The following is a 23,333-nucleotide window of genomic DNA, read 5'->3' as shown; positions in this document are numbered from 1 at the left end:
AAGAAATTATCGATCAGATGTTGAAGGATGGTATTATTAGGCCCTCTAAGTCGGCGTATTCATCGCCTATTTTTCTAGTCCCGAAACCCCAAGGAGGCTTCAGGCCTGTCATTGATTACAGGGCTCTCAATCGGAAGGTGGTGTTGCAATCTGTGCCCCTTCCTGACCTTCATTCTTGTTTTTCATGGTTTCGTAAGGCCAAGTTCTTCACCATCTTGGACTTAAATCAGGCCTATAATCAAATTCCCCTTGCCGAAGAGTCTAAACACCTTACAGCGTTTGCCACGGACTGGAATTTATATGAATACAACCGCGTGCCTTTCGGGCTCCCTACGGGAGCAGCTGTGCTCACTAGGCTACTAGATAGGGTCTTCTCCGACATCAAATTCGAGTACTTATATCACTACTTAGATGATGTCGTCGTATTTTCAGAGACTTTCGAAGAACATCTAGATCATTTGCGAGAAGTTCTCGATCGCCTTCGTAAGGCTGGGTTAACTGTTAAGTTGTCCAAGGTTGCCTTTGCTAAGCCCTCTATGTCATTCCTAGGGCATATTGTGTCACCCGATGGTGTAGCAGTCGATCATTCTAGAACACAGGCCATCCGTGATTTTAAACCTCCCAAGGACATTAAAGGTATCGCCAGGTTCATTGGTATGGTGAATTTCTTCAGAAAGTTCATTCCTAACTTTGCTAATAGAGCGGCGCCCTTAAACCTTCTTCGTAGGAAAGGCATCAAATTCGAGTGGGGATCTTCTCAACAAGCCGCTTTTGAAGATCTGAAATTAGCTCTCTGTAATGCCCCTGTCCTTGCTATGCCTGATTTCTCAAAGAAATTCATCGTCCAAACGGACGCGTCATCGTCAGCTGTAGCTGCAGTCCTTCTTCAAGAGACTGAACTAGGGAGGCGACCCATCGCCTATGCATCTAGGACTCTATCGGCTCAAGAAGCCAAGTATTCCATCTATGAGCTCGAAGGGTTGGCAGTCTTATTTGCCTTAGAAAAGTTCCGTCTCTATCTGGAACACGTCAAATTCGACCTGGAGACAGATAATCAAGCCTTAAGCTGGGTCTTAGGTAGGCCGCGTCGTACTGGTCGTATAGCCCGCTGGGCTATTCGTATTTCCGCCTTCCAGTTTGATGTTAGACATATCAGAGGGACCGAAAATGTTGTTGCTGATGGACTCAGCCGTATGTTTCATAACGACGTCTAGACCCACGAACCGGTCGACAGTTCATCACCTTCCGAGTCCATACTATCTGGTGTTAATGCCATCTTAACAGATGCTCCCATGCGTTTTACGGATATTGAGAAATACCAACGTGAAGATCCGACGCTGGCTCCGATAATGGAAACCCTTTCTTCTGGGGAACATGCTGTCCCTTATGTTCTGAGGAATGGTGTTCTATGTTGCCCTTCGAGGCATGATAAGTTGATGAAAGTTGTTGTTCCAGCGGTTCTTGTACCTATGATCTTCAAGTATTATCATGAGACCCCATTAGGAGGGCATCTTGGAATCTTTAAAACCCGTGAAAAGATTCGTGAAATGTTCATCTGGAAAGGTATGGACGGCGAAATTCGTGAACTTGTAAAAGCTTGTAAATCTTGTTTGCTCAGTAAACCGACCATGTCCACCAAGGTAGGCCTCCTGTCTTCTCAGCAAGCGTCGCGCCCCATGGAACGCCTGTATATTGATTATGTAGGACCCTTCCCCCAGTCAAAGGGGAATGCCAACAAGTTCATCTTTGTATGCGTAGATGGTTTTACAAGATTTTCGTGGTTATTTCCGACTAAGCTGGCTACCGCTCAGTCTAACATTACTTGCCTAAATTCTATTTTTGCTTCGTTTGGTCCGTGCCAATATATTGTATCTGATAATGCTAAGGCTTTTACATCTAATTTATTTCGTAAATTCTGTTTTGACTTATCCATCTCTCATGTAACTACTTCTGCGTATTACCCTCAACCATCTCTGGCTGAACGGGTTAATCGTAATCTCAGGTCCGCACTGATTGCCTATCATCATGATGATCATTCCAGGTGGGACACGTCCCTGCATTGGTTAGCTTTTGCTTTGAATTCGGCGGTTCATGAATCACATAAATTCACTCCAGCTTCTTTGATGTTCAAGTTTGTTCCCAACTCGCCGCTCTCTAACCTCTGGTCTCTGAGTGACATTCTGCCCGAGACAATAGATCCGGACAACATTAAAGATCTTTGGAAGAAGGCTAAAGCTAATCTTAAAGTATCTCATGAAAAGGTTAGGGAAAGGTATGATCGTGGACGGAGACCCACCCCTTTAAAGGTAGGTGACCAAGTAATGGTCAAAAATTTTGTTCCCGCGGGCAAGCTTGCCCCCAGATTCCATGGGCCATGTGTTATTCTCGATTTCCTCACCCCGGTTACGTTGTTATTAAGCAATCCAGCCACCGAGAGGATATTTAGGGTTCACCTGTCCCAGGTGAAACCGGTGTAATTTCTGTGTTAACTTGCTTCATATTATTTTGAAAGGATATGAAGGTTATATATATATTTTTTTTTTGAGTTTCGCTTTTAAGGCATTCTGCCCCTTCTGTAATATTTTGGTTTTAGATGTAAGCCTTTTGTAAAACCTGCCCCGATCCGTTAAACTGCCATCCTGTCCTTGCCACGGCCATTACCACGCTCCCGTCTCCTGCTCCACCTTACACAGTGGCTTAACTTATGCCATGGATATTTGCACGCCGCTGGCCCCTCAACCTCTCCACAAGCCTGTACCCTCAAAGAAGATGATAGTCCAACACAATTCTGCCGCCTAGCTTTAATGTTTCAGTGCCCCCGCAGCCGCGCGGCGCTGTCCCGCGGCTGGGTTCGAGGACGGGCCCCCTCGGCCCCAGCGAGGACGACATGTGCACGGCGAGCCGGAGCTCTCCTCCCGGCCTAGGCTGATGTGCGGCGCACGACATGCTACTTGCCCGCAGCCTGTATATGTTCACCGCGGGCGCGGCGTGCTTCAACACCTCTGCTCCCCTCATAGTGCGGGCGAGCGGTATCTCAGGGTACTTGAGGGGTCCGAGCGGTTCCCTTTGGACGCAAGCTGCAACGGCCGGTCTGGCCATCCAACTTAGCCTACATCAACTACATGGACAGTCACTATAAGAGATGACTACACTTGGGAATTCAACAACAAATTTGGTGGACATTGCAAAATTTTTCATCACCTTTTAAAAGATTATATTCAGAAATTCGCCTTCTACAAACATAAATACTTTACGTTACCAATTACAACAAAATTTTGGAACTGAATCAAACCCAATTAAGAAATTTCTCAAATACTTCTGCAATTTATTTTAATATCAACATCAAAACTTGGACCTTATTTTCAAACAAAAGTTTATGTTCTTCTGTGTTACCCCTTGGAGGAACTTTTGGGGGGGGGGGAGGTCTGTACCGGGAGGTACACCTCCACGCCGCTAATTTAAATGCGCGCCAGTTAAAAATCCTCTGCTGGAGGAAGTCTGAACTTTATTGACGTTATTAATTTTCTACCTTCTCAGAAGATGTCACTACCTGTAAATTTTGGAGTTTTAGAACTGTGCCACTTTTGATGTGTTTTTGTTTGGCTTGAAGTAAGAAGTGTGAACTTTCTCTTCTAGAGGACACTACTGAAGATCTACAATAGTGCAACCTAGTGCGGAGTCAAAGAACTATTTTTTTGGAGAAAATTTAATTTCAAGAGTTTGTTCTTTGTTAAATTTCTTTCTGTCATTGTTTAAGTTGGCAATATTTACCCCTTTCTTCCCCTTGTTATGAATGTATCCAATCCCGAATTTCTTCTATTAATTTCTGACCAATCTGGTGTATCTTCCCCCAACTTGAATCTGTTGCGGGGTCCTACCCAATAAAGAGTTTGTGGGAGGGTGTTTTCTTTCCCCTAACGCCTAGAACCTTCCGCGAGAGGATATAAACTGCTGATTTTCGGGTCTCCGGGCCACTTCTGTTCCTTCTTTCAGTGCGTAAGGTACACAGCAGGGGGCGGGAAGCGCCTCTTTCTTCTCCAGCCGTTCAACACAAGGTAATGGCCAATTTATAACTTCTTTCGTTGCTAGATCAGCAGTTTAACTCTCGGGGCGGGTTCTAGGCCTTCCACCATGTAACTTTCCTTTAAAATGTAAAAACTACTGGTATCTATTCTATCTTTCAAACGACATATCGGGATAGAGAGTGCTTAACCCTCTCGTCTTGAGGTGAACTTATTTTTCCCAACCAATTCTTCCGTAATGTAATGTAAATTGTTATTAAGTCACCTCTGTAGTATGGGATTAGCCCTTGTATTAATGGCCTAGTGCCAAGTAGGTCTTAAGCAAAGTGTATTAGGAGTACAAATTCGCCTCCTCTCAAATTGTATTTTAGAGGTCATGTATTAACCTTCTTGTCATTTAACAGACCTCAGTAGGTTGGGTATTTTACCCCTGTGTATACGTCCTTGGAGGACAGCTTAAAAGTGGAGTTCGGAGTGGCCTATGATAGGCTTGTGTTTTAAGGGGAAGTTGCCCTTTATTGAAAATTGTGTCTCTGCCTCAAGGAGGCTTTTGGGTGTAATTGGAAGCAAATGTTTCTGGCATGTTTGGGGGTTTTCGGCCCCTTTGTTGTATGGTGTTCATTGTAAGGTTGGGCTCTTTGCTCAAGAATTATGTTTCTGACTTTTGAAGCCCCAAATGGGGTACCTATGTAAATGTATTTTTCAATCGTGTTTCGGCTACTAAGTACCTGTTCTATTTGTTGTTACCTAATTTTGCAAAGAAAATATAACCTTGTTAAATTTTAAAATTAATTTCACTTTAGTAGCTTGAGACCTATTCACCACCCAGCACCTTCTTTCATGCATAACTACCACCAAAACACGGTAACAATTATTATTATTATTATTATTATTATTATTATTATTATTATTATTATTATTATTATTATTATTATTATTATTATTATTATTTTATCATCACAGTACGGTGAAGTTCAACTTACCTTGTGAAGGATTGCATTCAAAGTGTTGGAGTACATTCAGCACAACGTCAGTATTGTCGCATACGGGCCTGTCCCTGCTCATATGTGCCTTGAACGATTCATTAGCTATTAATTGCAGCTCTGTTCGGCAAAATACGTGTATAGAAGGCAGACGTCTGTTTGTAAACTCCTATGCATACCGTCTGCGAGCTTCGGTACCATTCCAACCAGATTCTCCACAGATTAAAATAATGTCTGTGTATTCGTCGTTGTTGAACACACTATCCATTGCCGATATGCAGACCATAAATGTAGTGCTGTTGTACCATACACCAGCGGTTACTAATGTAAGTGGTCGCATTAGACGGGTAGCACTGAGGAATGTGCTGTGAGCGACCGTCCGGTTGTTATCTTTTCATATTCTGACGAATCTGCCTGCTGGCTGCAGTGTCCTTGTTATAATCGGTTAGAAACCATCCCATTCATCATTATCACATGCGGGACATTTATAAGTAGAAAGTACGGCACTCGCGGACCGCCTGGTATGTCAGTGGCACTGTTAATAAGTCGAGGATCGGGCTTAGTATATCAGACACCAAAGCACTGAGCTCAGATTGCCGGGTTCTATCCCAGCTCAGACTATTATTATCTGAACGTGTTCAGATATTTCAACATTCTGCTGATAAATTACTACAACGTAAAATAAATCCTCCGGACAAAATTGCGGCAGCTCGGCATCTCCTAAAACAGTAAATATAGTTAATGTAACTTAAAATATATAGGATAATTATTTTAATAAATCGAGGTGGTTTACACCAGAAGAAATATTAAAGTTAAGAAGTGTATTCGTTTCTTGGCACAGGCCATATCAAGGTATAGCTTCCACCGAAGTTTCAGTCTCATCCTTGGCTGTGTCAATATGGATGCTGCTGGGGTATCAGTTGTGCTGAGTAATGACATTGTGAGCACAGCTAGTGTCTCAGCGTTACGAAAGGTGTCGCTCAAAGGGTCAGACGTGATGAAATAGCACTTTCTGGTACAGTGAGGAAGAGAATGGCAAACTACCTCACTCCTCATCCTGCCTAGTACGCCTCATTTGGGCTCTGTCATTGGTTTTTGCTGTTTCCCTATAACTGCATGGCCTTTGGTGGTGCTATTTGAGGATCTAACTAACAAACAGACAAGAAGTGCGATGAACGAGTAAGTCAGTTCACATACTTTGGGAGCAACATAACATACAATCTGGAACCTGAAAAAGAGATCCGACACTGTATTGCGATTTCCAGGTCATCTTTCCAAAAGATGAAGGATTTTTTTTCTTTTTTCTTTTCTTTCTTTCTTTCTTGATGATATCCTAAACCTCAAACTCAGGCAAAAGTTGTTGAAATGTTACGTCTGGTCAACACTGCTTGATGGAGTAGCGACCTAGAGTGGCAAAGCTTCCTCCATGAACAGATTAGAGGCTTTTGAAATGTGGCTACGTTATAGAAAGATCAGAATTCCCTGGATAGGATTTGTAACCAATAATGAAGTGTTAAGCAGGGCTAGAGCTGAGCTTGAGCTGGTAAACAACACCAAAGCCAGGAAAACAGCTCATTTAGGCCATGTCATACGAGGTAGAACATGGCTGGACTTCTGCATCTGCTATTACAAGGAAAGACACAAGGCATCGAGGAGCTGGTGGACCACCGATGCCATGGCTCCGAAACATCAAAGACTAGACATGCATCAACAACATCGAGCAACTCTTCAAATTAGTCAAAGAAAGAGGTGCTTTCTCCAGAGTGATCGCCAACGCCAACATCTGCGGGACCGGATATGGCACTTGAAGAAAAAGAAGGAAAAGAATATGGAGCAGAAGAATAAGAATAAGAATAAGAAGGTCGAAATTGTACCACTGTATCACGTCATAGCTGCTTAGTCTGAAGGAATACTTTACCTAAAACTGTATAGACTGTGTATTCCTTCATGTAATCCCTTCTTCCGTTTGTATTTATTTATTTATTTATTTATTTATTTATTTATTTATTTATTTATTTATTTATTTATTTATTTATTTATTTATTTGTGTGTGCCGAAATTGGGGACACGGCCCAGTCTTGCATATAACCACGTAATTTGAAAGTTATTACATAAGTCTGTATATAGTGTCTAAACACTATCTAAAATAACTGAATAGGTTTTCTCTTCAGAGTCAAGACAGAAAGGAAGCATGTGCGTGTCGAAGAACATGATGATGGGGGAGACAGTGAAAGAAGAGACGGCGAGGCAGAGATCTGGTTCCAACAGCACTTTAGAGCAGCATCCTGCCGAGGGACGCCACAATGTTTATACGTCGAGACGTCAGTCAGTCACAGATAAAGCAGACCAACAAACAAGAGCTCCAGTCTCCATTGATCACCTCCATTCTTGATCCAAGCATTCGTCTCGACCTTGTTTCCCGAAGCAATCGGTCACGGTCTTGTAAGAGTTGACAGTACCGTATACATTAATTGCTCGATCACTAAACAGCTCAGTGGTGATGGGGCTTGGAACACTTTCTGAACGGCCTCAATTAAGTACAGGGGCGGGGTAGTCCTTAGTGTGGCGGATTCTAAAGTTTAATAACATTTCTTTCTATGAGTACCACTTGAAATAAAATATCATCCTAACAGAGAGAGTCTTAAAATATAAGGAAGAACAAAAAAGTGCAAGTTACGCAAACAATTTCTAATTTTAACACTTACCTTTCACAGCCTGTGCAGCTATTCATGATGTATATTTTGGGTTTATGCCGTGTAATAAACTATATAAACATTCTAGGCGCGTTTCAAAAGAAACTTTGCCTTTCTTCATCAGGAAAAAACAGGGAAAGAAAGAAACATGACGCATCAGATGCTTCTAAGAGAAAACAACTATGAACTTAAAATTGCGCCCTTAGATTTGATAGGGACGCCACTTTAGACCCATGCTGGGGACAACGAATGGCAACAGTAAAGCATCATTTTGTGATGGTTCTGACAATAAGTAGCCATAATTCACTGACGTTGTAGCCTTTACCGCAGTTGAAATTATGTGTGCAAGTACCTTGTGGCAAGGTTTATATTGGGCAGACTTCGAGAACAACATGTACTCGCATTAAAGAACATAACAGGTGTATCAGACTCAACCAACCTGATAAATCAGCTGTTGCTGATCATGCCTTAACACCTGGTCATGATGTCATGTTCTAAAGAACATAACAGGTGGATCAGACTCAACCAACCTGATAAATCAGCTGTTGCTGATCATGCCTTAACACCTGGTCATGATGACATGTTCTAAAGAACATAACAGGTGTATCAGACTCAACCAACCTGATAAATCAGCTGTTGCTGATCATGCCTTAACACCTGGTCATGATGACATGTTCTAAAGAACATAACAAGTGGATCATACTCAACCAACCTGATAAATCAGCTATTGCAAATTGAACGCAAATTGCAATTGCGGGAATTTTCAGATGCAAACACTGTACGACACGCTAAAACGTAAAAAAGGTACTAATATTTAGTTGATGTTGTAACTTTTACAATGTCGTGTTGTGCATATGGTTGCGCTAATCGGAAATGCAAATATATTCCTGGAATAACATTTCACGGGTAAGATTCTAAAAATGGCTTGTAATGTGTAATTCAGTATATTATATTACCTCTATTGTTATTGTGCTAGCATTTCGGAGTCTCAGAAGCACTGCCCACTTTTCGTAAGAATTTTTAGGTTAGACTTTTTGTTTATAATCAATTTTTCCTGAGGTTTCCTGTTCATGAAGGAAGAAGAGCAGAGTGGATTAAGGCCATTAGAAGGGAAAACTGGATACCTTCTCCTTACAACAGAATATGTTCAGCACATTTCAAACCGGAAATGTTTGATCGGCCCATGAAGAAATTTGTTTTGAAGGAGAATGCAGTACCAACTATTTTTGAAGCATTCCCTTCTTACCTACAGAATTAGAGCACTCGAGGCCTAGGGAGTTTTTCATTTTCTCGCCCTTCGTGGCCCTTGTCTTACTTTGGCCGATACCTTCATTTTCCGAAGTATCGGATCCGTTTCATTTTTCTCCTAATTAGTGTGTGTAGAGGATGGTTGACCAGATGTACTTCCTCTTAAACAATAATCACTACCACCACCTCTAAAATATGCATCCCTCTATGGTTGAGGACAGTAGAATAGGGTCCACGGTATCCCCTGCCTGTCGTAAAAGTCCCTGTGGAGAAGTGGGGGTAGTAGAACAACACTCACGGTATCCCCTGCTCAGGAGCTCTCAGTTTGGTTGCATGGGTTAGCAACCACAGGGCCCTTATCTGAGTCGTGGTATTGCTTCCACTTCTGCCAGGCTAATTTTAATGTCCGACCTCCGATGATCAATTCTTGCTCTTTTCCGACCCCGAGGCTATAAGAGGATTCGAGGGCTAGGGAATCTTTCATTTTCTTGCTCTTCATGGCCATTGTCTTTCTTTCGCCGATATCTTCGTTTCTCTTTCATTAGTGCTGATGGTTACCTATTTGTAGGCTACTCGCTCCTACAGCAATAATCACCACCACGTATCTTAAAAGGCGATTGAGGGGGGCCTAAGGGGCTCTTACCTTCGGAGTGTGGTTTGGCGTCCAAGTGGCCTAGGGGGCTCTTAACTTCGGAGTGTGGGTTGGCGCCCAAGGGGCCCTTAGCTGAGTTCTGAATTGTTTCCACTTATGTCAAAGGATGGCTTATTTTTTATGGTTGTACGTTCTATTAAAACAATAATCACTATCACCACCACTCCAAAATATGTAGTAAGCAATGTTGCTGGGCCCAGTTTGGTGATTTATTGAGCATTCCCCTAAAGCATTCAGATTGCGGTATGCCCTTATCAATAGCCTACTCCTTATACTTACTGATATCTGATGAAGATTTGCATCTTCTGTTTTTAAGATACTCGGTTTATAGTACCGATAGTCAACTAGCGAGAGAGTAGATTTAAAGCTGAGCGTCATGAGAAACGCTTCCTTAGAGATCGATAAAAACGCATTAATAGCTCTGTTTGCCAGAAAATTTTGTTACAGTAAATCGCCATGTTATTTTGAAAACGATTCTACTTAATTCAGCGATTCGAAGTTTTCCTACTCCCGAGAAAATATCTTGGTTTGTATATATCCACAACATAAGACTTACCATGTTTTGCTAACCATGGAGGGCGTGGCCGTTGGCTTCAAGCGATAGCCACAGACAGTAGTGTAGCTGGCAGCTCCCTGTATTCTTTACTCCATGGTATATATAGACCTTGCTAAATGCTAGCGAACAGTGAGCCATCTGGTGGCAAATGGCAGTAGGCCTACCACTTACAACAGCCCATCGATAAAGTATTCTCAAGTTCAGACCGCCATTATCACAGAAGTCTTCCTCGCGGACAGACGTGTTTTCCCTTCTGAGGGCGTATATCAAAGTATCCGCAAAATGTAAGGGATTTCTCCTTGTTATCTCGACGCAGCAAAAGCCCAGAAGATATATTATCAATTAATTGACTCATCTATTAATACGGGCCATGAGGGCATCAGTGTAAACACATATTTCGAGACAGTTACACATCCTGAAATCCGACTTTAATGTCCAGGTCAGCTGCAGCTTAGTGAGAGAGAGAGAGAGAGAGATAGGACAGTCTACTGGTGATTACTGCGGGTGAAGAAGGAAGCATGTGGGTGTCCTCTTGACCGCGAAAGCCAGGTGCGCCCTGGGGGTGACAAGTTGGCGAATTTTAATTACCAGGTCCCATCTGTGAATACTGTCGCTAACGACCGTCAGTCACCTCCATCTCACGTTCGACATCTAACAATGACTGCGCCTGCTGGCTAACATCCTTGTCAATAGAGCGTCCCTCTACCAAACACTATCTGCCTGTTAGCGCCAGTTTCACCTGTGGCCACTGTCACAGGCAATCCCAGAGCATTTTAATGAGTTCATTCGGATAATATCCTGTATCATAGAACATTTTGTTGGTGATTTACATTTTGGGAATAAAACATGTGTTGTAACTCTGTACAATCAGAGAAAGTAGCACACACGCTGGAAGAAATTTCAGTCATCGGCCTATCAGTGGGAGCACATGGAATCATCCCTCACCTCTTCGTGGACATTTGGTAAACTTCTTCTCTACAGAATCACGTTTTATAGAAGATCGCAATGTTGGCTGTGAAAATATCGATCTACATTTTCAGGTAATACTGCTACTGAGAAGCAACCGCAATAACAATTATTTTGTCGTTCTTAGGGCCAACAGTTCATTCACTAGTTTGATGGAATGCTCCATGGCACCCTATCGTGTGCTAAGATTTTCATTTCTACGTAACTACTGCATTCTACATATGCTCTAAGCTACTTTTCACATTCATACCTTGATCTACCCCTACCGTTCTTACCGCCTACACTTCCCTCAAAAACCAACTGAACAAGTTCTGTTCGATCTACCCATCTCGCCTTCAGCATTCTTCTGTAACACCACATCTCAAAAGATTCTATTCTCTTTCTTTCTGAGCTGGTTATCGTCCATGTTTCACTTCAATATGATGCCTTGCCCCAGATGAAAGTCTTCGAAAACATATTTCTAATTCTGTATCACTGTTCGAAGTGAGCTAATGTCTTTCCTTAATAAATGCCTTCATTGATTTTGCTAGTGTGTAATGTATATCCTGTTTGCTTCTGCCACCATTAGTTATTTTACTTCCCAAGTTAAAGTATTGATTTACTTTCTTTCAGACTTCATTTCCTAATTTAATACTTCCTGCATCACCTGACTGTGTTCGACTGCACTCCATTACTTTTGTTTTGGACTTATTTATTTTCACCATGTACTCCTTCCCCAAAACTCTGTCCATACCATTCAGCAATTTCCCCAGATCATCTCAGACTGAGATAAAACAACTATATCTCAACAAATCTCTGAATTTTTATTTTTCTCTCCTTGGGTTGTGATTCCCTTTCCAAATTCCAATTTCATTTTCTTTATTTTCTTTTCTTTAGAAACAAACCATAATGAACACTAAAAATCTTAACAAACTAAACGTTTATTAGATATGCTTTGTCTCATAGACATCACAGAAATCTGGGATGTGCGGAAAGAATACACTCTAGCTATGTACATTTCTATTGCCTAATGATTTTATGGCATCGATTTCACTTCACGGTGTTCAAGGCTCCATCACTGAACAGGCTTCATAAATATTGATTTGCGCAGAATATTGAATACTCCATAGGTACATCCCATCAGCATCGAAGAGGTACTCCTTCGAGTTGCGAAATCGTTTAACCCTTGCGGAACACAGGAAAGCAGCAAATTATGGTCACATCTTCAGAACAGAATGATAACAAAGGTCATAGGAAGGAATGCAGAAAGGAAATGTGGATGTGACTGCAGAACTTTAAATGTGGATCCTCCGAAAGCGGCTCCACATTGACCTTATGGAAACCATAACACGGGAAATGCAAAATCGAAGAAAAAAATAACTCCTTGATGGTTGCCAACCTTCTGTAAGAGGACGGCACAGCCACAATAAGAAGAAGTAGAAGAAGAAGTATTCAGATGTAAAAGCATTTGTGAAACACTATAATGCGGGCATGAAAATCACTGTAGTGTAAAGCTCTTTTAAACCCCTACTCACCGGGCGAGTTGGCAATACGGTCAAGGGCACGCGGCTGTGAGCTTGCATCCGGGAGATAGTGGGTTCGAATCCCACTGTCAGCAGCCCTGAAGATGGTTTCCCGTGGTTTCCCATTTCCACACCAGTCAAAAGCTGCGGTTATACCTTAATTAAGGACATGGTCGTTTCCCTCCCAATTCTAACTCTTTCCTCTTCCATCGCCGCCATAAGACCTATCTGTGTCGGTGCGACGTAAAACGAATTGTAACAAAATGTATTACATTATAACAGTAAACTTGTGCCGTCGTCCTGTGGTGGTACGGCTCTTTTTATCAGGCACACACGCAATAGGCGTGAACTGCAGGTACCATTTCGACCATATGAAAATGAAAATCCACAGCCTGTTTCCAGTCATTCCACCGGGTCAGGAATGGAATGAATGAAGCCTCCATCTTGTGACGAGGATAGGATATGTGCCGATTGCCGAAGACTGTCGCACTCCTCTGGGGCAATGATAAATGACTGACAGATGAAAAGACATGATATAGGAGAGTGTTGCTGGAGTGAAAGATGACAGGGAAAACCGGAGTACCCGGAGAAAAACCTTTTCTGCCTCCACGTTGTCCAGCACAAATCTCACATGGAGTGACCAGGATTTGATCCACGGTATCGAGCACTGAGAGGCCGGCGCGCTTCCGCCTGAGCCACGGAGGCTTCCATTTCGACCATATACCATTCTTAAATTTCCGGCAGTACTGGGAATCGAACCCGAGCCCCGAGGACGGCAGTTTATGACATTAACCCTTACGCTACGAACTCAGTTTAATAATATACGCGTTTATTCCTGTTACTAGAAATGTAGCCTAAATTTCTGGTTTTAATATTTATTTTAATAGGCCTAATGTTTGTTAGGCCTTATCCTATATGTAATTATTTAATTTTAGCCGTCCACACACCTTTGATCATTATATTACTTTATTCATGGTTAGGTACCCTAAATTAGGCCTACTGGCTGAAAAATTGATTATGATAATTTTGTCATATAGTCTGGTCTTAAGCCTCCGTGGATCAGATGGCAGCGCGTCCGCCTCTCACCGCTGGCTTCCGTGGTTCAAATTCCGGTGCTAGACAAAGCGGAGGCGGGATAGGTTTTTCTCCGGGTACTCTGGTTTTCCCTGTCATCTTTCATTCCAGCAACACTCTCCAATATCATTTCATTTCATTCGTCAGTCATTAATCATTGCCCCAGACAGGCTTCCGCAGGCGGCACAATTCCTATCCTTGCCGCAAAATGGGGGCTTCATTCACTCCATCGCTGACCTGGTCACTGACTGGAAAACAGGTTGTAGGTTTTCATTTTCAGTCTTTACTTAATGCCTTTTCAACTGATCACAATATATGAAAACCGAGTGCTTGTAGATGACAATATATATGTTATCTTAGCATGATTTCGTAATTCGCCGGTTATGGTAAAACTATTCTACATGTAATCAAAGGCAAAAACTAATTTTAACAGCTTTTTTGTTCTTAAATTCATTTTTAAATACGAAACTTGCCTGTATCCACCAAGGAAATACTGTGGGGAACGCCCAGACTTAATCCCAATATGGCGGCTCCATAAGTAACATGCATGTCCTGATCTGAGTACATAGACCTTGGCATTTCGAGTGGTAAGTAACGTCACCATCTTAGTTTCAATTAAGTTATTTCCTGTTCAATACATACGTGCGTCCACACATCAGATGAACCAATGACGATGAGGATGATGGACTTCTAAAAATTAAACTCAAGAAATCTCCGTTGTTATACAGTAGCGCGTTCGGTGATGATGATGATGATGATAATGATGATGATTATTTCCTAGTATGATGAAATTTAAAATATACGCCATTACGAAACAGCCACAATAGCTTTTTCATCGACCATAATGAAATCTTCAAGATGAGTTTCAATAGTTGAAGGGAGAAATATATATTCAAAATCTTGAATTTCACTGCAGCCACAATCTGTGAATGAGCCCCATTTTTTTCAGTATAGTCTTGATTCTTGGAATTCTAGTTTTAAACCTGTTAAAGGTCTTCTAGACCGGCCATGAATATGATGAATACGCTGAAGTTTCTTAAAATCCTCACATAACTCATCAAGAAATTTTTCTGAGGAAGTTACGGCAAAGTGATTATATTTAAACTTAGTGCACGACTTGGGAACCCAATATTGCCAGAATCATATAACATGACTCTATAACGGAACATCAAGCAGGAAACAAAACAATAGAATAGGCATGGTATCTTGAATAAAAATATTCATAAATTGATTTCAGTTGGTCTGAGTACAAAATAACTTAATTGATTTCAATATCAACCCTATATATCGCTCAAACCTCAAAATATTCTCTAGAATAACAGTCTGCATAATATTTTGCTTGATATTATCAGCAAAGACCTGGATTTACCACAAATTACATCATTCAAGTATTTCCATTCTGACGAGGATAAACTGCAAAGTCAGATTTCGGTTTTAAAGTAACAGCCATCATCATTTCTGTTATTTAATGTTCAATTCAGAAGTTAAATAAATTCGTTCCTGAAAAAGACTTACTGTAAATACCAGAAAATAGCTCCTTTAAGTGGTGGTGATGATTGTTGTTTTAAGAGGAAGTGCAGCAGAGCAACCACCCTATCTTAACAATAACCACAAAGAAAATGGAAGAGGCGCGATATTTCGAAGAATGAAGTGATCGGCAAAATAAGGACAAGGGACACGAAGGGCTAATACTGTCGAGGGGTAGGAAGTGAGGTTGGATAGGAAAGTCAGAGTCAGCTAGGTAAACCATGGTCACCAAATTATACTCCTAAGTTGTGATCTCCTGATCCCCCCTTTTAGTAGTCTCTTTCGACAGACAAGTGATACAATGAATACAGTCTACCACTCTATTCACAGGGAAATTGTTTTAAGACGGAATACATCTGAGCAGCCTTCCTCTTCCTCCATTTCCTTGTACATAAGTACACTTAATCATCATTCATCAGATTATTGCATCGGCATTCGAACTCGCTGTGTTTACCACAGGTGATAGTCGATAACGTCCTGTTTGACACAGTCAGCCAGAGTCCGTCAGGACTGACAGGAAATTGCAAAGCCTATGTAGTAAAATTGATTACAAAAAATGACTGAATATCTCACAAGAAATCAAGAAATAATTTGTACTAAGCGAGTATCACAATGTTTATTTCCAAATAATGTTAGTCATAACTGGTGATAACGTGCAATTGTAATTTCTCCTAAATGTACGACTCGGCCGGATTAGTTAAGTAATTCCTGTTATCTGCTATCTATGATTTATGATTTGGTATCTAGAACTCCATAGCAATTACCTTTCACGAACTTCACTTAAGAATTAACAGGCACGCTAACTTCTTAAAGTAGAACAAGCACGAATAACAGTGCCCTTGACCGGGCTCGAACCTGTTAGATCTGAATTAGAATGAACCTCCAGGAGATTGATTGCAGCAAGGCGAAGAGTTAGTAACCTCATTAAAATTCAAGTAGTTAGCATGCAGTCCTCTGATTCAATCCTGTTCAGTTCTAATAATATAATATTAGTACTGGCTTTACGTCCCACTAACTACTTTTACAGTTTTCGGAGACACCAAGGTGCCAGAATTTAGCCCCACAAGAGTATTTTACATGTCAGTGAATCTATCGACACGAGCATCTTACAAATACCACCGGACTGAGCCGGGATCAAACCTGCCTAGTTGGGTTCAGAAGGCCAGCGTCCTACTGCCTGAGCTACTCAGCCCGGCCCGTTCAGTTCTTGTCTTCGCTATCACATTATAATATATTATAGTATAATACCAGAGATAGGTGATTATTACGCAACAAGACATCATTACTATGTAACTTATGTAATAAGGAACTCATTACTTCCCTAGTGGTGGTGGTTGTTGTTGTTGTTTGATTAGACAGTCCATAGATTGGGTTGATGCAGCTCACCATTGCACCCTATCCTGAGCTAACATTTTAATTTCTACGTAAATGGTACAGCCCACATCTGCTCTAATCTGCTTGTCATATTTATACCTTGGCCTACTCCTACCTTCTTACCGCTTACACTTGCCTCAAAAACCAACTGAACAAGTCTTGGATGCCTTAAGATGTGATCATTCTATCTCTTCTTCTCGTCAAATTTAGCCAAATCGATCTCCTCCCACCAATTTCATTCAGTACCTCTTCATTCGTAATTCAAGATTCGATCTAACCTTCAGCATTCTTTTGTAACACCACATTTCAAACATTTCTATTCTCTTTCTTTCTGAGCTAGTTATGGTCCATGTTTCGCTTCCATACAAGGCCACACTCCAGACGAAAATCTGGTATCTATATAAATAAAGTTGTAGGGGGTCCGCTGTCTGTAATTTCTTTTGTTTTGCCAATTTTTCAGATATTTATCCGTTTTAGGTCACCTCAAGACCGAATCGGTGGTTTTTACGTTTCGTGTCTGTTTGTTTGTCTGTTTGTCTGTTTGTCTGTCTGTTTGTTTGTTTGTCTGTTCCACTATCACGTAGAAACGGCTGGATAGATCTCAACCAAACTTCATATTTAGAGTAAACTCATCCCGGGGATGGTTTCGATATGCATATCATTTTAAAATCTTTCAATACTCGGGGGGTTTATAGGAAAACCAGAATGGTTTTTCCACCATCACGTTGAAACGGCTGGATAGATCTCAACTAAACTTCATATCTAGAGTATACTCATCTCGGGGAAGGTTTCGATATGCATTTTATTTTAAAACCTTTGAATAGACCGGGGGTTTATAGGAAAACCAGAATGGTTTTTCCACCATCACTTCGTAACGGCTGGATAGATCTCAACCAAACTTCATATTTAGAGTATACTCATCTCGGGGAAGGTTTCTATATGCATATTATTTTAAAATCTTTGAATAAACGGGTGGTTTATAGGAAAACCAGAATGGTTTTCCTCCATTTTCTCTTATACTATTGATTTTCTGTAAACTTCGTTTACCGTACGTGAAACGTCTCTTCATTATAAACAACTTTCGTTATGTTCATAATTTACCTTACTCTTCACATGACGGAGAAATTTACAATTTTCCGCTGGTATCATGCTCTGCATTGAGTGACCGACAGACCGACAACGAACCTACAGGTTACCATGGCAACGTCTCTGACTGCATGCCAGCAGGGAAGTAACGTATTGCCATTTTTCTCATCATGCTTTTAAATTCGTGGTTGTTCCTTGGGTAGAAGGCAAGAGAGGCGTCAATCGGCCTATCTGCGGGATATTGGCGGAATATCGTTGGATATTATAACCGCCCTCGAATAGATTAAGTAATAACACCATTAGTCATCTTCTTATTATTTGTTTACCTAAGAATCACTGACCTAAATTTCTCCTCTGTTACCGCTTTATTATATCCATTACTCACACTAGCATAATTCATTGAGGGGCATTTGATTTTCCAATACATTCACTTGGCATTTACATATTTGTCGTTATCCGGCTGTCCTCAGTTATAATCCATTTTCTATTAATTTCAACTTTCTTAACTGTATTATTTCTTCCTTAATTACGCCGTATGTACGCGAGGGCTACAAACTACTGGATGTATTTCCACCAAGACTCATATTTAGAATACACCTGTCCTTGATAGGTTTTGGGCAAATATTGTTTCTAAATCCCTGAATTGACTGGGGGTTTATACGAAACCGAAACAGTGATTTTGCACTTTCACAAAATATACACAACCAAACTTAATGGAAATCTACCTACCTTGGTAGATAATAATTTCTAAACCTTTTTTTCTCATGTGCATCATTTCGATACGAGGATTAATAAGGGAGATATCATTAACGGACCGTTTTTCTGTACAAGTCCCATCGGACTTAACTCCCGAGCGGGTGCGTGTAAAGCGCACTCCTTACAATTTGAAAACTACTGAAGACATTCGAACCAAAATTTATATTTAGCATCCACCTGTCCAAAGGTAGGTTTTAAACGTAAATAACATTTCATGTTCCGGAATGGACTGGCGGTTTATAGGGAACCGAAATGGTGATTTTACTCTTCCACAACATATACAGAACAAGACCAACCTGACTGGAAATCGACCAAACGTGATGGAATTCCACCTCTAAACCTTTTTTTCATGTGCATTCTTTCGTTAGGAGGATTACTAAGGGAGATATCATGAATGGTCACTTTTGCAGGTTAAGTCCAGCGGACATAGCCCAAAAGGTGTTTTACATGGAGCAGATTCCTTATCTATATAAATCAAATCGTAACGACTGTGTGCCTCTACACTGACTATTTTGGCGAAATTTTCGTACAGCTTTCCGTTTAAGGGGTAATAATGACCATCTCCATAATTTTTGGTTTAGTTTCCTGAAAGTACTAATTTTTACCCGCCTCGCCCAAAATCCAAATTGCGCCATAATCTGCCAGAAGAAAAAGAAGATAATTGAAATTTGACAAAATTATACGTTTTAGCCTGTAACGAACGGAAAACATCCTAGATCATTAAATTTTTCACTTTTTATCCCCGAAGAATATCGAAATATGCAGGCAATTTTAATGATGGTGCAGACCTTCGGAAATTCCTATCACATAACGGATTGCACAATCTCCGTTCAATTTGGAATGATCTACAACCGTGGTCTTATGACTTTTTGCCGTATCTGTATCCCTTTTACGTTTGATTTTTCTCTTTAATCGATGTTAAGTCAATTTGGAATTTTCACATGCATAATTCATACTTTCAATTACTTATATGAAATACAGAATCATTAAACTCTTCACGAAAATTGGCCCATCCAGTAGCCATATGTGAGCCAAATGCTATGTATGTATCCGAAAAGTAATGTAATGTGAGATAATCTTACAAAATCTTTACCCTGTTCCACGTTTCTAACTCAATCTGACCCAAGAATAGATGACATATCATAGGACCAGCCATTTAGGCCACTAAATCCGGCGTGTCTTATGGTATAATCCTTTGTCTATATGACGTACGTTTAGTAGGAGTTAATCTGTAAATGTAGGTCTTCAATATTGTAAACACGCATATACTTTCGTATGTCGATCTATATATATTCACTGATGTCGATTTTTAGCGATCGAGAAAGGGTGGGTCTGCTATTGTAATCAGTACTACCCACACCAACTTTGACTGGCAGTAGGAAAGGGTTCCTTCTCCAACTCCTGTGTAACTGTCATTAGTAAGGAAAGCCTACAATTGTAATGAATAGTTCCCTTCTCGATTTGACTTGCAGAAGGCAAGTGAGCATGCAGTTTTGTTTAAAACTCCCCTACCCGATTGTGTTTGGCAGTAGGCAAGGGTGCCTATCATTATAAAGAAATGTCCTCATCTAAAATGTGACTGGCATTAGGCAAAGTGGCCTGCTATTTTGATGGAAACTCACCAACTTGGTGTGACTGGCAGTAAGCTGGCTGGCAGTAGGAAAATGGGCCTGGCATTATAATGATAACTGCACAACTCAATTTCGAGTGATAGTAGGGTAATTGCCTGCCATTATAATAGAAACTCCTCAACTGTAATCTGTCTGGAAGTAGGAAAGGAGGCTGCCATATTAACGAAAACTCCCCAAATCGATTCTGTCCGCGTAGTAGGCAATGGGGCCTGCAATTATAATGTAAACTTCCCAACTCGATTGTGAATGGCAGTAGGCAAGTGAGCCTGCCGTTATATCACAAATCCGTAACAAACACTTTACATTGGAAACAACGTACGGGGAACTCCCCATGCTCTTTCTCGGATAACGCTAAGAGACATGCAATTTTAAAACAATCTTATTTACTGCATGTACACTATTTACTTCGATAACCGAATACAATGTAGAATACCGTAGCGAAGCACGGGTACATTCGCTAGTAAGTGTATATTTTCACGTGTGAGATAATCAAAGGTCCGCGTTTCATTTTACACCTAATAATGTTTCTGGACACAACAATTTTTAAATTTATATGTCCAATGAGTCCGCCTCTGTGGTGTAGTGGTTAGTCTGATAAGCTGCCACCCCCGGAGGCCCGGGTTCGATTCCCGGCTCTGTCACGAAATTTGAAAAGTGGTACAGGGCTGGAACGGCGTCCACTCAGCCCCGGGAGGTCAACTGCATGCTGGTGGGTTCGATTCCCACCTCAGCCATCCTGGAAGTGGTTTTCCGTGGTTTCCACTTCTCTTCCAGGCAAATATCGGGATGGTACCTAACTTAAGGCCATGGCCGCTTCCTTCCCTCTTCCTTGTCTATGCCTTCCAATCTTCCCATTCCCCGCAGTGCCCCTGTTCAATAGAGCAGGTAAGGCCGCCTGGGCGAGGTACTGGTCATCCTCCCCAGCTGTATCCCCGACCCAGGGTCTGAAGCTCAAGGACACTGCACTTGAGGTGGTAGAGGTGGAATCCCTCGCTGAGCCCGAGGGAAAAACCGACCCTGGAGGGTAAACAGATAAAGAAGAAGAAGAAAAATGTCCAATGAAAAATAATTATTTATTTGCACATGTATAAGTATACTATCTCTTTATTCGAGATTCGATCTAAACATCTCACCTTGAGCATTCTTCTGTAACACCACATTTTAAAAGATTCTATTATCTTTAGTTCTGAGCTAGTTATGGTCCTAGTTATGGTATCTCTTTATTCGAGATTCGATCTAAACATCTCACCTTGAGCATTCTTCTATAACACCACATTTCAAGAGCTTCTATTATCTTTATTTCTGAGCTAGTTATGGTCCTTGTAACATAGAAAAAATACAAATAAAGATAATATTGCTAAAAATATTCAAAGCCAATATTGTGTTACTTCCCTACTCCAGATCAGTGACAAAATATTTTGGAAACATATTTTAATATTTTTCCCCTTTTATTACATCTAAGTTTGAATCGGACATATTTTCAATATGCTATAAGAGTAACCATAACTAAAATTAAATAAAATAAAAACGAACTTATTTCTTTTGAAAGAAAGACTTTAAAAAAATGGTACATGTAATTTTCTCCGCTACATGGAAATGCGTCAATCATGGATATGTTTTTGGGGCTTGGATGACGAGGGAGTGAGTACAGATTCTTTGATTATTCCCCTCTTGGTAGCCTCTTACGATATACAACGGTACAAATAATGCATCCTTTCACTCCACCCCAAGGGGAGATAAAGTGTTCCGACAAATCAAAAGAAATGTGTTGCATCATGATCTAGTCCAACAATATGGCAGCTGATGCAGCACACAATATTCCCATCCCATATCACAAGATAGACCCACCTGTCAAGATCTACGTCCAACAAAATGGCCGCTGATTTAGCACACAATTGTATGGCCGTAATATTCGTAAGGTGCGCTTTACGAGAAAAATTATGTTGCCTTGAGTGACGTTACCATGTGTAAGGGGCTTTGTTGTTACCTGAATGAAGCGCCAGTCGAAGACAGTGGAAACTCGTTTAAAACACGACGCCATTTGTACCCATCTGTATATAGAAGGCTGCCTGAGAGGCGGCGTCATCATTAGAGACGTGACAAACGGTTATTTTTGTGTAACTGCTACATCTGTCACTGCTACAATAAAGTAACTATGAAAAGTAACTGTTAGAAATAGCGTACAACGTTACTCATCGCTTCTCTCCTTACAGCTGTGTTGCAAAGTCCCATTCATTCACTCGCACATGGGCGCACTCATCACTACACTGCTGAAAGTCGGTGCAGCAAAACACGCATTCCTGTTTGCTATAAAGTTAACGAGAGGCAGACAACGAAATGAAATGAGAAGATAACATAAATCTGGAGGAGTGAGTTTGACAATGCCCCGATCAAGGATAGTAGACAAGAAAACATAATGATCTGTCTGCCAAACCTCCACACACACCGATACAAAAGGACCGATTAAGTAAAATGAAGTAATGTTATGTTATCTACAATATCAATATGGAAAGTTAGCATGCTAATTTATTTATGGTACAAGAAAAATTATACGGGTGAAACTAAAAATGATATTATAATAGATAGCCCTGTACGATGTCCGAGTCAATGATTACCCCTGAGCAGTTGAATATGTCATAACAATTTGTACTTAAGTTACCAGATGGTCCGCCTCTGTGGTGTAGTGGTTAGTGTGATTAGCTGCCACCCCCGGAGGCCCGGGTTCGATTGCCGTCTCTGACACGAAATTTGAAAAGTGGTATGAGGGCTAAAACGAGATCCACTCAGCCTCGGGAGGTCAACTGCATGCTGGTGGGTTCGATTCCCACCTCAGCCATTCTGGAAGTGGTTTTTCGTGGTTTCCCATTTCTCTTCCAGGTAAATGCCGGGATGATACCTAACTTAAGACCACGGCCGCTTCCTTCCCTCTTCCTTGTCTATCCCTTCCAGTCTCCCCATCCCCCGCAAGGCCCCTGTTCAGCATAGCAGGTGAGGCCACCTGGGCGAGGTACTGGTCATCCTCCCCAGCTGTATCCCTCGACGCAGGGTCTGAAGCTCCAGGACACTGCCCTTGAGGGTAGAAGTGAGATCCCTCACTGAGTCCGAGGGAAAACCGACCCGGGAAGGTAAACAGGTAAACAGATAAAGAAGTTACCAGATGACAGCAGCAACTTAAACAAGTACACTATAGAGTATTTATTATACACTATAGTGTATTTGACTTAAAGCAATCTCCTACGAAAACGCTCTCACTTGGAAGACAT

Source organism: Anabrus simplex, chromosome 3, assembly GCF_040414725.1.
Source record: "Anabrus simplex isolate iqAnaSimp1 chromosome 3, ASM4041472v1, whole genome shotgun sequence".
Lineage (NCBI taxonomy): Eukaryota > Metazoa > Arthropoda > Insecta > Orthoptera > Tettigoniidae > Anabrus > Anabrus simplex.
Note: the sequence above shows the minus strand (reverse complement) of the source record.